The sequence below is a fragment of the Pan paniscus genome, chromosome 2, assembly GCF_029289425.2.
Source record: "Pan paniscus chromosome 2, NHGRI_mPanPan1-v2.0_pri, whole genome shotgun sequence".
NCBI classification, from domain to species: Eukaryota; Metazoa; Chordata; class Mammalia; order Primates; family Hominidae; genus Pan; species Pan paniscus.
In genome coordinates, this window is record NC_085926.1 from 110,836,500 (window position 1) to 110,849,515 (window position 13,016).

The following is a 13,016-nucleotide window of genomic DNA, read 5'->3' on the forward strand; positions in this document are numbered from 1 at the left end:
TCATTCTTTTTTTTTTTTTTTTTTTTGAGACCGAGTCTCACTCTGTTGTCCAGGCTGTAGTTCAGTGGCATGACCTCGGCTCACTGCAACCTCCACCTCCCTTCACTGTCATTCTTATTGACTCGTTTAGAGAATTTGTGCTTCCAAATCCCAGTAATTTTAGATTTGTGAGTCTAGGATCTTGAGTTTCATAGGGGAGATACTTCTACCAGGAGACACACTAAGAATTCCTCTAAGCTATAGCTAAGCTATAGCTGTCCCCTAGTATACCAGTAGGCACAAAATGGAGTTGCCTTTTGGCAGGGATAATTTAAGCCTGATCATCATGAGACAATAGTGCTATGAGATCTTTGGGATGTCACTTTGCCAGCTGGAAACCTCTGTGGCCAATGGCACCTTTGCCCAAATTTTGCTGTGATCCACTGGGCTCATTCTGCCTGTTTGGCCTGGCAGGCAGCACTTGGCTGGTGCTATTGGCCTGGATCCCACATCTGCCAAGGACGAGCCAGGCACAGACCAATGAGGGATGTGTGAGTGAGCATGGGATCCAACCACTGCACACAGCCAGGCACACTACCTGCAGAGGAGTGGGCAGCTCCAAGTGCTGGCATGGGTGCCAGCTCCCTGCAAGGCTGCAGCTTGACAGGCATACCATAAACAGCTTCTGGGGAATGTGGTGGTGCCCAGAAGCTTGGAGACACCAGGAACTGCAGAGCCCTAAAAGGGTGTCACAGCCCTGGCTCAGGGAGCTCCTAGGTCTGGGCTCCCCAAAGAGCCACAGCTCTTCTCTCCTTCTCTCTTCTCTCCTTGTCACCCACAATGTGGCAAGCAAGGGGCGTGTTTCAGCCCTGTTTGTGTTATAGCTCTTTTAACCCTATCATTTGGCAGGTCCTGAGTTTTTGTCCTGTGACCAGGAAGAATGAGGTATGCAGACAAGTGGAGGGTGAGCAAGGTTAAGAGGAGCTTTATTGAGTGATAGAACAGCTCAGAGGAGACCCGAGTGGGTAGCTCCTTTCTGCAGCCAGGGTGTCCTGATGAGTGTTTGGTTCCTAGTAGAGAAGAAACCCTAGAGTGGGTAGCTCCTCTCTGCAGGCAGTTCATCCCATTGAGTGTTCAGCTCCTAGCAGAGAGGAAACCCTATAGTGGGCAGGTGCTCTCTACAGGCAGGTTGTCCCATTATCTACTCAGCTCTCAGCAGAGAAGGTAGCCCCTCTCTGCAGCTGGTTGGCCCATTATGGCCCCAGAGGGGAGAAAGTGCATGCCAGTTGGTCCATGGGTGCCCATAGGTGGGCTCAGAAAAAGCACTACAAGTTCCAATTTCAGTTTGCGGGACCAGTAGCCCAGCACCAAGGCTTCAGGCCTTCCCAGCCTGAAGGTGGGGCTTCACCAGGGACCTGCGCCTTTCTACCCTGGAGCCTCTCTACCTCCTGCTGCTCTTCATGGTGTCCATGCTGTTCATGTCCAGGGGAACCTGCAGGCCAGCATCAAGCTGCCCTCAGCAACCCCCCTCGGCCTTCCTCCCATGCTTATTGGTGCCCAAAGTCTGGAGGGGGCCAAGGTGGCAGGGCTTCTGCCTGTTCCCAGCTCCCAAGAGCACAGGGGTGCCCAGGTTGCAGCCGCAGCTTGGGCAGCTCCTTCCCTGCCAACTTAGAAGCGGCAGGGCTCCCACTTGTTCCCAGCTCCTGTTGGCTTCATGGAATGCACAGCTCTGGTTGCACCCCCTCTCTGTGTTTTCCCCACAGCCACAGTAGGCAAAGAGCAGGTGGCATGGTGGCCCCAGCCAACCCTGCACAAATGAACCCAATGCGACCAGGGACAGCAGTGTGTCTTGACTGTGCCTTCAGCCAGGTGCTTGTGGGCTCCCAGGATGAAGCAGGGAGTGAGGTTGAGGCCATAGTAAAGGCTCAGTGCCTGGTAGTGGGTCCTGCCTGGCCATGCAAGAGTGGGGGTAGTGCGGTCAGCTGCCTCGCAGACATGGAGCACAGAGGTCCCATCACCGCCACTGCTGCTCTCACAGCCACTCCTGCTGCCACCACCTGCACCTCCCTTCTGCAGCTGGCAGAAGGCCACTGCAGAATAGGCAGAATAGGACTGCAGAATAGGACATCAATAGGCAGAAGTCCTACTGATGGCAGTGGCCACTCCAGACAGCCCGCCACTGCATCAATAGGACTGTTTTTATATAATGGGAGTAGGGAGAAATATGCCTTTTGTACTCTCATAACCAGCTTTAATTGTAAATCATTAAATATGCATAAATCAGGAAGGTCTTTTAAGGGCCTGGCAACCAGGCCTCAGACCACTCAGGGGTCTATGCTTAAGACTCAATCTTGCTGTGGATGTATCCTTGATCCTAATTTCACTAGGATGTTTTGTAAGTCAACAGTGATGAATTTACCAAACACCTTTTTGACATATACTGAACAGTTTGTGAGATTCTTTTTTCTCTTTAATCTAAAATTAGGTAAAGTATATTAGTAGATTATTTAATATCAACTATTTTACATTCCTAAAAATGTTACCTTGTTGTTGGTTTAATTCTTTTAGTGCACTACTGATTTGATATGCTGATATGTGGAATCTTTGCCTCTACATTTACAAGTGAAATTAGCTTAGAAAGTTTTTTGTATACTAACTTTGTCAGGATTTGATATCTGAGTTATACTTGTAAAATTTAGAAAACATTTCTCCTTTCTCTATTCTATGGGAAAACTAAATGACATAAAAATTATCTGTTCCTTAAAGGCTTAAAGTGATGTAAACTATTTCTCTTACATAGCAATCTAAGGCCACACATTTTTTGGCAGTAATTCTCAATTTCTTCTATGGTTCTCTATCTATTCATGTTTTCTATCTCATCTTGAGCCAGTTGCTAATTTACTTTTCCACTAGAACATTTATTTCATGGAAGTTTTCTAATTTAATAGGAGAAATTGTACAAAATATTCTTTTATATTTCTTTGGTTTCTTGATATTTGTTGTTAATTGTTGATTTTCTCCCCACATTTTGTGTATTTTTTTAAATTTACTTCCCATTTAGAATAGTCTTTATCCCATTAAAAAAATCAGTTCTTGGAATTATTTATAAATTCTAGCTTTCCACTTCTTAATTCATGCTGTTCTTCTTTTGACTTTATTACTACCTTTCCTACTTCCTTCCGCTATTTGAGTACAACTTGACTTTCCAGGCTCTGCTCTCACTGCTATCCAGCATGCACACTAAACTCCTCCCACCCCAGACTGCTTCTATTGGCTGAACATTTTATGTGCCTTTCTACCCTGTACTTTAGTCCACAATGATCCCCTGGCCTCTTTTTTCCAATAATTTATGCCTTCTGAAATCCTTCTAGAGCCTGTGCAAAAGCCACTCTCTGTAATACACTGGTTTTGTATTGTAGTGCTCCTCTCATTCTACCTTGTAATATAATTCTGTATCCTTGTCTAATTCCAAGACCAGAATATGTAGACTACTTGAAGGTGCTGTAAGTTTTCTTCTTTTTAGCTTCTATTTTTGTGTGCTACTAAGAAATCTACATGTTTGCTTTTTGTTGTTGAATTAAATTGAATAAGTCGGTCCTTGCTTGGTCTTCAAGCAATAGTGTGCAGAGAGGTATCTGTTAAAATTGCACACAGGACAAATGATCATGTAAATGTTTCTGCTGATGATCCAACCCTCCCATCAAACTGGTTATTAAGTAAGTGAGCATTTTACCTTCATTAAGACGTATTCTCTAACTTTGTATTTCCAGTTGTGTCATCAGACAGGAATTATTATCTGAGGCTAGAAAATATTTAAAGAAGAAATATGGAGAAAATTAAGAACTTTTGTTTACTGAAATGGACTAGAATCCACTGATTTCATATAAGATGATCACAGAAAACAACATTTCAATTCCTTAAATTAATTAATAATCACACCAAAAAAACCTCTACATAAAAGAAATCAGCAGTGAGACCATAACTAGATAAATGCACGTATGTCAGGATTTTGACATTTCTTTTGTAGTTATGAATAAATGATTCATTCAATGTTATTATAACAGATCAGTCTGTACCAGTCTTTTGCCAGCCACATCCACTTCTAATCAGTGGAAGAGTTCAATGCAGGGCCCAGGAGTAAAGTTCCATTTCCAGAACTATTATAGAAATGATAGACAACCTCCCCCACTTCAAATAAAAAACTTAGAAGTACTGGATGAACTAGAACAATTCCTGTTTCAAATGCATGGCTGAATTTGCAAAAAACAAAAAAACAAAAAACAAAAAACGGTAAGGGAAACCTCTCAAGGTAAAAAATGACAAAGAAACAGGAAACCATGAGATCATTTGCTGGTCTCAATAACAGAAAGCCTTTTAAAAATAATTACTTAGATAAATTTAAATTTATTGTGATTTATTTTACAGCTCATTTAATGGTCTACCTTGATAAATATTCTGTGTTCACCTAAAAAAATGTGTATCCTCCTGTGATAGCTAGTTTTATGTGTCAAGTTGGCTAGAGTATAGTATTCAATCATTCAATCAAACACTAATTTAAACATTGCTGTGAAGGTATTTTGTATGTGATTAATAACTACAATCAGTTGATTTTAAGTAAAGGAGATTATTCTCAATAAAGAAGATGGGCCTCACTCAATCGGCTGAAAGGCCTTAAGAGAAAAAGTGAGGATTTCCGGAGTAAGAAAAAAAATTCTCTTTAAGGCTGCAGCATTAGTTGCATTAGTTTCTGCCCAAGAGTTTGCAGACTACAAGTCCACCCTAAAAATTTCAAACTTAACAGCTTCCACAATTGCAATAATCAATTCCTTGAAATAACACACACACACGTACATACACACATAAATATACATACTTTCCATACTTTCTACTCATTACGTTTCTCTGGTGGAACCCTGACTGATACAGATTTGGTACCATAAGTGGTCCTCAAGAAACAGAAGCTTAAGGATAAATTTTCAGAATTGTTTCGGGGTTTTCTGGAATTGGTCATCTAATCTAGTTAGATTTAAAAGCACTAATGACTATATTTCTAGTGCTAGAGGGCACACTGATAGTCCATGGCATGAAGTAACAATAGAGATATGCGAAAATGTCACAACTGGATAATCCTACTCAAATACTTATAAAAGGCAAGGTCTGAGTGATCATGTATTTGATACTTTAGAACATTTACATATAACAAGATTGGCTGGTTTCTCCTAATTTGCTGCCCAAATGGATAAAGAAAAAGATGAGTTCAGGGCTTCAAATTCTCAACTTAAACTATGTGAATGAACTGGAAGTTTCTATGTCTGCCGTGAAAGAACCCCCTATCTTCTCAGCAAGGCTGAAGTTTCCAGATACCAAAACTTATCCCGTAAGAGGCTGAATGACAACACAAATTGAATTCCTAACCTGTCAGAGTATCCTCTGCTGGAGTGAGGTTCTTGATTGAAAAGGAAAGGGGTCCTGAAAATTGGAATGTGAACATATAGGCAAAAGCTGAGGAAACTGAGCACATAAAATTTCTAAAGTCTCCTAAGTCTTTGCCCATAGAAGCAGCCCTCCCACCCCTGTTTGAAGTGGTTAATCCCCTGCTTTGCCTGAAGAAACTGTAATGATTTTTCTTCAACTAGTTGCCTTAAAAGACACTTTCTATTCTCCTCAGGATCTTGCCCCTCACTCCTCTTTGCTTCCAGACTTATAACTAGACTTGAGTCCCTGCAGGGCCCAAAAAGTGAGGTAGAGTGTGACCCACAAGAAGTTACACCACACACCAAAATATCTATATGATTTTTCCAATATATACAGTTATAAATCTGGACAATATGTATAGGAATGAATATTAAGGATGTGGAATAATGAAAAAGACAAAGCTGAATGAGGCCAAATTATTGATATGAATCCACTTAGGCAGAGATTCTAGATTCAGTGCTGTAGCTCCAGGCATTAGAAAGGGCTCTGTGTGTGTTGGTCAGTTCTTGCACTGCTATCAAGAAATACCTGAGACTGGGTAATTTATAAAGAAAAGAGGTTTAGTTGGCTCATGGTTCTTCAGGCTGTATGGGATGCATGGTGGCATCTGCTTCTGGGAAGGCCTCAGGGAGCTTTTACTCATGGCAGAAGGCAAAGCCAGAACAGGCATGTTCACATGGCCAGAGCAGGAGGAAGGGGGTGTGGGTGGGAGATGCTACACACTTTTAAACAACCAGATCTCATAACTCACTCACTCACTATCATGCAAACAGCACTGAGGTAATGGTGCTAACACATTCATAAGAATGTCACCTCCATGATCCAATCACCTCCCACGAGACCCCACCTCCCATACCGGGGATTACAATTAGACGTGAGATTTAGTGAGGACACAGACCCAAACTGTATCACTATTCATTTGTTTAGTGACCTTAAACATGGACCAAATTGTGGTCAACACTAAATAAAAATAAAATATCAGAACTGCTTCAGTATATGGAAAAATGAGAGTGCCAGAGGAAGAAAGTACCAGAATCTGCATATAAACTCTTCCCACTTCTTGCTAGAATTCTAGCTAGAAAAACTGAAATTGTTTGCTGGGTGTTAATACATGAACAATGTTATTTCTTCCTGGAAAAAATATGCTGATTGTGACTGTGATTATTAAATAAATTATATACATATTTTATATTTATTATTGTCATTATTATTTAAAAGTAATTGTGGTTGTTTTGATTCTTAGGAGCTATTAGCATCACACAGTCCAAAGCTATTTCATAACCACAGATCTGCTCCTTAATCCCAATCAGGGATACGGAATGTATATTAGTGATAGCAAGAGAAAAGAGGAAAAATATATTGATGGTTTGATATGGTTTGGCTCCCCACCCAATCTCATTGTAAATTGTGATCCTGAGTGGGGCCTGGTCGGGGGTGACTGGATCATGGGGTGGTTTCTAATGGTTTAGCACCCTCCCCCTAGTGCTGTCTCATGATAGAGTTCTCACAAGATCTGCTTGTTTAAAAGTGTGTAGCACCTCCTCACCTTCTGCTGGCCATTTGAAGACATGCTTGCTTCCCCTTCACATTTCCACCATGATTGTAAGTTTTTTGAGGCCTCCTCAGCCATGCTTCCTGTACAGCCTGTGGAACAGTGAGCCAATTAAACCTCTTTTCTTTACAAATTACCCATTCTTGGGTAGTTCTTTATAGCAATGTGAGAATGAACTAATACATGGTTACTTAATGCCCAAAGAATAGGCAGAGGCACAGCTCAAACCTGTATGGAGCCTAGAAGATTTCTCATGTGGGGCAGGTGCAGCAAAACACAACCATATGCAGTCATCGCCAAGGTTTGCCATCTTTTTCTGAGTGATTCTAGCCCTTGCTGACTGCCAGGCTGGCAGAAGGAAAGGCTGCCTTTCCCACAGGACTAGGGTGTATCTAATCTACCCTTGTCCACCAGCCCCACCCAAGGCCCATGCCTTGCCACTCCTGAAATAGGGTGCACACAGCACAGCCTCCATTTCTCCACCTGGGTGTTTTGCAGTGGTCTGGGAGCAGTTTGGCCCCCCTGGAACACCTGGTGCTCAATCCTGAGGTGTCAGAGGATAAAACCATGCACTCGATCCCAAAGTCCAGGGTTCAAGCACACCACCCAGAGGTATCAAGATGAGATCTGTGGCCTAAGTTCAAGCCAGAGAGGAGCCCCCACTCTCAGAACACTGAGAAGAGTAAGGAGTAGGTTTGTGTTTTGGCATAGTAGTTGGGCATCCCTTTATCTGTGAGACTGATTGAGTAAGGGTTTAGCCTGTTGGCCAGCTGCAGCTTCTGCCCAAGGGATCTCCACGGCCCACAACATCTGGAACACCTCAGTGATCTAGACACAGAAGGCTTGGGACAAAACTAGCTGGTTGGGCCTGCTCCTGGGACCAACATCAGAGGGAAAACTGGTCAGGAGAGCACACAAGCTGGGTGGTCTTCACCACCATGTTCTGGGAAAAGAATCCCAGGCTACAGGCACCGCACCAGTGTTGCGGGAAGTCAGGGACCCTGAATGGAGGGACCAGCTGGAGCTGTGGCAGAGGAACATAAACTGTGAAGATTTCATGTACATTTATCAGTTCCCAAATAATACTTTTATAATTTCTTATGCCTGTCTTTAATCTCTTAATCCTATTATCTTCGTAAGCTGAGGATTTACATCACCTCAGAACCACTGTGATAATTGTGTTAACTGTAAAAATTGACTGTAAAACATGTGTGTTTGAACAATATGAAATCAGTGCACCTTGAAAAAGAACAGAATAACAGTAATTTTTAGGGAACAAGGGAAGACAACCACAGGTAAAGTCTGACTGCCTGTGGGGTCGGGCAAAAAGAGCCATATTTTTCTTCCTGCAGAGAGCCTATAAATGGGTGTGAAAGTAGGAGAGATATCACTAAATTCTTTTCCTAGCAAGGAATATTAATATTAATACTCTGGGAAAGGAATGCATTCCTGGGGGAAGGTCTATAAACGGCTGCTCCAGGAATGTCTGTCTTATGTGGTTGAGATAAGGACTGAGATGCGCCTGGTCTCCTGCAGTACCCTCAGGCTTACTAGGGTGGGGAAAAACTCCGCCCTGGTAAATTTGTGGTCAGACCGGTTCTCTGCTCTCGAACTCTGTTTTCTGTTGTTTAAGATGTTTATCAAGACAATACATGCACCGCTGAACATAGACCCTTATCCATAGTTCTGCTTTTGCCCTTTGCCTTGTGATCTTTGTTGGACCCTTATCAGTAGTTCTGCTTTTGCCTTTTGTCCTGTTCCCTCAGAAGCATGTGATCTTTGTTAAACCTTCTCTGAGTCTGCCAAGCTCAGAGGACCAGCGGGTCTCCAAGGAGTTGTGGGCCTCCTGGTAACCTAAACTTTGCCCTAGACAGGAAGAGAGAGTAAGCAACTTAGAAAACATATTTGAGGATATAGTCAACAAAAATTTGCCCAATCTCACTAAAGAGGTCAACGTGCAAATTTGAGAAATTCAGTCAACCGCAAGATACTACACAAGATGACCATCTCCAAGACACATAGTCATTAGACTTTCCAAGGTTGATGTGAAATAAAAAAATCTTAAAAGCAGCTGGAGAAAAGGGCCAGCTCACTTACAAAGAAACCCCATCAGATTAAGAGCAGACATCTCAGCAGGACGCTTATAAGCCAGAAGAGATTGTGGTCTATTTTCAGTATCTTTAGAGAAAAGAAATTCCAACCAAGGATTTCATACTCTCCAAACTAAGCTTCATAAGCAAAGAGAAATACAATCTTTCCTAAGCAAGCAAACACTAAGAGAATTCATTGCCACTAGGCCAACCTTACCAGAGATCCTTAAGGGAGTTCTAAATGTGGAAATTTAAGAACAATGTCTGTTACTACAAAGACACACTTAAGACATAGCCCTATAAAGAAACTACACAATCAAGACTATAAAGCAACCAGCTAATGACATCACAACAGAGTCAAGACTTCACATATCAATATTAATATGGAATTAAACAACCTAAATGTGCCACTTAAAAGGCACAGAGTGGCAAGTTGGATAAAAGAACAAGACATAACCATCTGCTGTCTTCCAGAGACCTATCTCACACAGACCTAACAACACACACAGGCTGAAAGTAAAGGGGTGGAAAAAGATCTATCACACAAATGGAAAACAAAAAAGAGCAGGGGTCACTATTCTTATATCAGACAAAACAGAATTTAAATGAACAACAATAAAAAAAGGGACAAAGAAGAGCATTACATAATGATAAAGGGTTCAAATCAAAAAAAGAATTAACTATCCTAAATATATACATGCCTGACATTGGAGCACTCAGAATAAAAACAAAAAAGTATTTCTAATCCTATGGAAAGACTTAGCCACTAATAATAGTCAGAGACTTCAACATCCCACAGACAGTGTTAGATCATCAAGGCAGAAAACTAAGAAAGGAATTCTGGTCTTAAATATAATATTTGATCAATTGGGCCTAACAGACAACTACAGACAACTCCACTCAACAACCACAGAATATCCATTTTTCTCATCTACATGTGGAACATGCTCTGAGGTCAGCCACATGCTCAACCACAAAACAAGTATCAATAAATTAAAAAATGTCAAAATCATACCAACTGTACTCTCACACCACAGTAGAATAAAAATAGAAATCAATATCAAGCATGTCTCTGAAAACTATACAATTACATGGAAATTAAACAACTTGATCCTCAATAAGTTTTGGGTAGACAATAAAATTAAGGAAGAAATCAAAAAATGTTTAAAATTAATTAAAACAGAGGCATGACATATAAAAATCCCTGAGATCCAGCAAAAACAGTATTAAAAGTTTATAGTGCTAAACACCTACATCAAGTAGTTAGAAAGATCTCAAATTAACAATCTAACATTACACTTAGAAGAACTAGAAAAGGCCGGGCGCGGTGGCTCACGCCTGTAATCCCAGCACTTTGGGAGGCTGAGGGGGGTGGATCACAAGGTCAGGAGTTCAAGACCAGCCTGGCCAGTATGATAAAACCCTGACTCTACTAATAATATAAAAATTAGCCAGGTGTGGTGGCGGGTGCCTGTAATCCCAGCTACTCAGGAGGCTGAGGCAGGAGAATCTCTTGAACCCAGGAGGCAGAGGTTGCAGTGAGCCAAGATGGCACCACTGCACTCCAGCCTGGGCAATAAGAGCTAAACTCCGTCTCAAAAATAAATAAGTAAATAAATAAATAAAAAGAAGAAGAAGATGAAGAAGAACTAGAAAAACAAGAATAAACTAACCCCAAAGCCAGCAGAAGAAAATAAATGACTAAAATCAGAGCAGAACTGAATGAAATTGAGATCCAAAAATCTATACAAAGGATCAACAAAACCAAAAGGTGACTCCTTGAAAAGACAAACAAGGTCAATAGAGTACTACCTGGATTAACAAAGAAAAAAAAAGAGGAGATTCAAATAAGTACAATCAGATATTACACAGGTGACATTACAATTGATCTCACAGAAATACAAAAGGTCCTCGGAGACTATTATAAACACCTCTATGCACACACACTAGAAAAATCTAGAAGAGATTGATGAATTCCTGAAAATACACAACCTCCCAAGATTGAATCAGGAGAAATTGAAACCCTAAGCAAACTAATAACAAGTACTCAAACTGAATCAGTAATTTAAAAAATCTACCAACAAAAGCAGCCCAGGACCACTTTTAGGTCACAAAATTTTAGTTTCACTTCAATCCCAGCCCCCAATTACTCTGAATTCAGCCAGTCACCTAGTCAGTACACCACTGGGATAAGGTAACTCAGAAGGAGTTTTGCTGGATAATGTACACATTTATCACTGCTGCTAGGACAAGTCAAGAAACACCTTATAAGTAAGTAGATCAAGAGTATCCTCATAATCATTGAAAGAAAGCTTTATTTTCAGCTGAAAATGTCACAGTATCAGACTTACCAGGCACCATGATAATGATGGAAATCAGTAATCTTGGAGCTGACATCTTCCCTAAAGTATGCTTTTGGAGTGGTTTTCTACTTAAACATAAATCCACTTTAAATCAATCAACAGACTCGGTGAATCTGTTTCTCTTGGTCGCTTTTGCTTGTTCTCTCTTCAACAGGATTGCAAAACATATTTCTTCATTATCTTGCTTATCTTTAATTTTTGCTGTCATTCTATATGTTTTTGACTGATTAACCACTGATGGGAAATGTCAGTGAGTTTTGCTGAGTAATAAAGCAGTAATAAAGCAAAAAAGCCAGTGCTTACAACTCATTGCTTCTCCCACAATATTGAAGTAGCAAGATAAACTATATAACAACTCATTTAAAAAGTAGCATTTTGAGAGTATAAATTACATATGCTAAAATGAAGAAATCTTGAGTGTACGGTTTGATGAATTTCTACCTATATATGCACTTATCTAATTACTTCCAAAACCAAGATGTTGATAATTATTATTCAAAGTGTCCTTTGTTCCAAAGTGTCCTTTGTTCCTTCTCTGCTAATATCCTCTCCTCCAGAGAAGTTGAGTAAACACTACTCAGACTTCTAATAGCTTTAATTCATTCTGACAGTTTTTGAACTTCACAAGCATGAAATTCTTTGCAAAGTTCAATTTTTAATGCTGTATAGTAAATTTTCAATAACTATATCACAATTTATTCATCAATTTCTCTGTAGATTTACATTATCCCAGTTTAGGGCTAACATAAAGCTTCTAAGAACATTCTTGTTTTGTACATAATTTTTGGTCTATGTGTACATTCATTTTCTTGGATATACACCTAGGAATTAAATTGTTGGGTTATAAGATAGTCATATGTGTGTCTTTAATAAATACTTTCAGTCATGGTTGAATAGTGCAACCCCCGCCCAACATTTATTTGTTGAAATTCTAATCCCCAGTACCTCAGAAGATGACCTTATTTGGAAATAGGGTCATTGGAGATATAATTAGTTAAGATGTGGCCATGCTGAAATAGATTGGTCCCTAATCCAATATGACTGGCGTCTTTGGTTTATTCTTTTTTTCTTCTTTTGCACTTCTTAGCTTCTTATGGTGTCCTTATAAAAAGAGGAAAACTGGGCGCATACACAGGAACACCATGTGAAGATAAAGTAAGATGAGTGATGTTTCTTCTACAAGCCAAGGAAAACCAAAGGTTGCCAGGAAACCACTGGAAACTAAGACCGAAGCAAAGATTCTACCCTTCTGTTTTATAAGATTAAAGATTCTTTTGATGATAGGACACAACATGAAGACTCTTGGATAGGTGAAAGGCAAACCTCTTTGTTACTTATAGCTCCAAACAAGAGAAGAATTCCATGTAGGGCCACACAGTGGTTGCACACAGGGACAGGGTAACAACACACTGGAGCTGTAGAGAGTACCTTATATATGGTAATTGGAGTAGAATTAGATTTCCTGAGAACCCTGTGCCTTAGCTAATTTGAATAACTTCACAAGCTCTGGGACATAGCTGTCCATGGGGCTGTTTGTAGTTGTCTGGTACTTGGCCC

The 13,016-nt window shown here is 40.6% G+C and overlaps 1 protein-coding gene across 4 annotated transcripts in view; it reads right to left on the reverse strand.

The window, feature by feature from the left end:
* The window catches only part of CD200R1L (CD200 receptor 1 like), a 31,191-nt gene extending 18,537 nt beyond the window's left edge, over positions 1-12,654 (reverse strand). The window contains exons 1-4 of one of the 4 annotated variants that reach the window (XM_057301863.1): positions 12,405-12,639; positions 11,448-11,604; positions 7,001-7,098; positions 3,713-3,781 (exon numbers count right to left, since the gene is read on the reverse strand). The gene's annotated coding sequence lies outside the window, so the exon portion shown is untranslated. Of the gene's footprint in view, positions 1-3,712; positions 3,782-7,000; positions 7,099-11,447 lie in introns of all 4 variants that reach the window. The other 3 variants (XM_057301862.2, XM_057301861.1, XM_057301864.1) reach the window with 3 other exon arrangements.
* Positions 12,655-13,016: the final 362 nt, after the last annotated feature.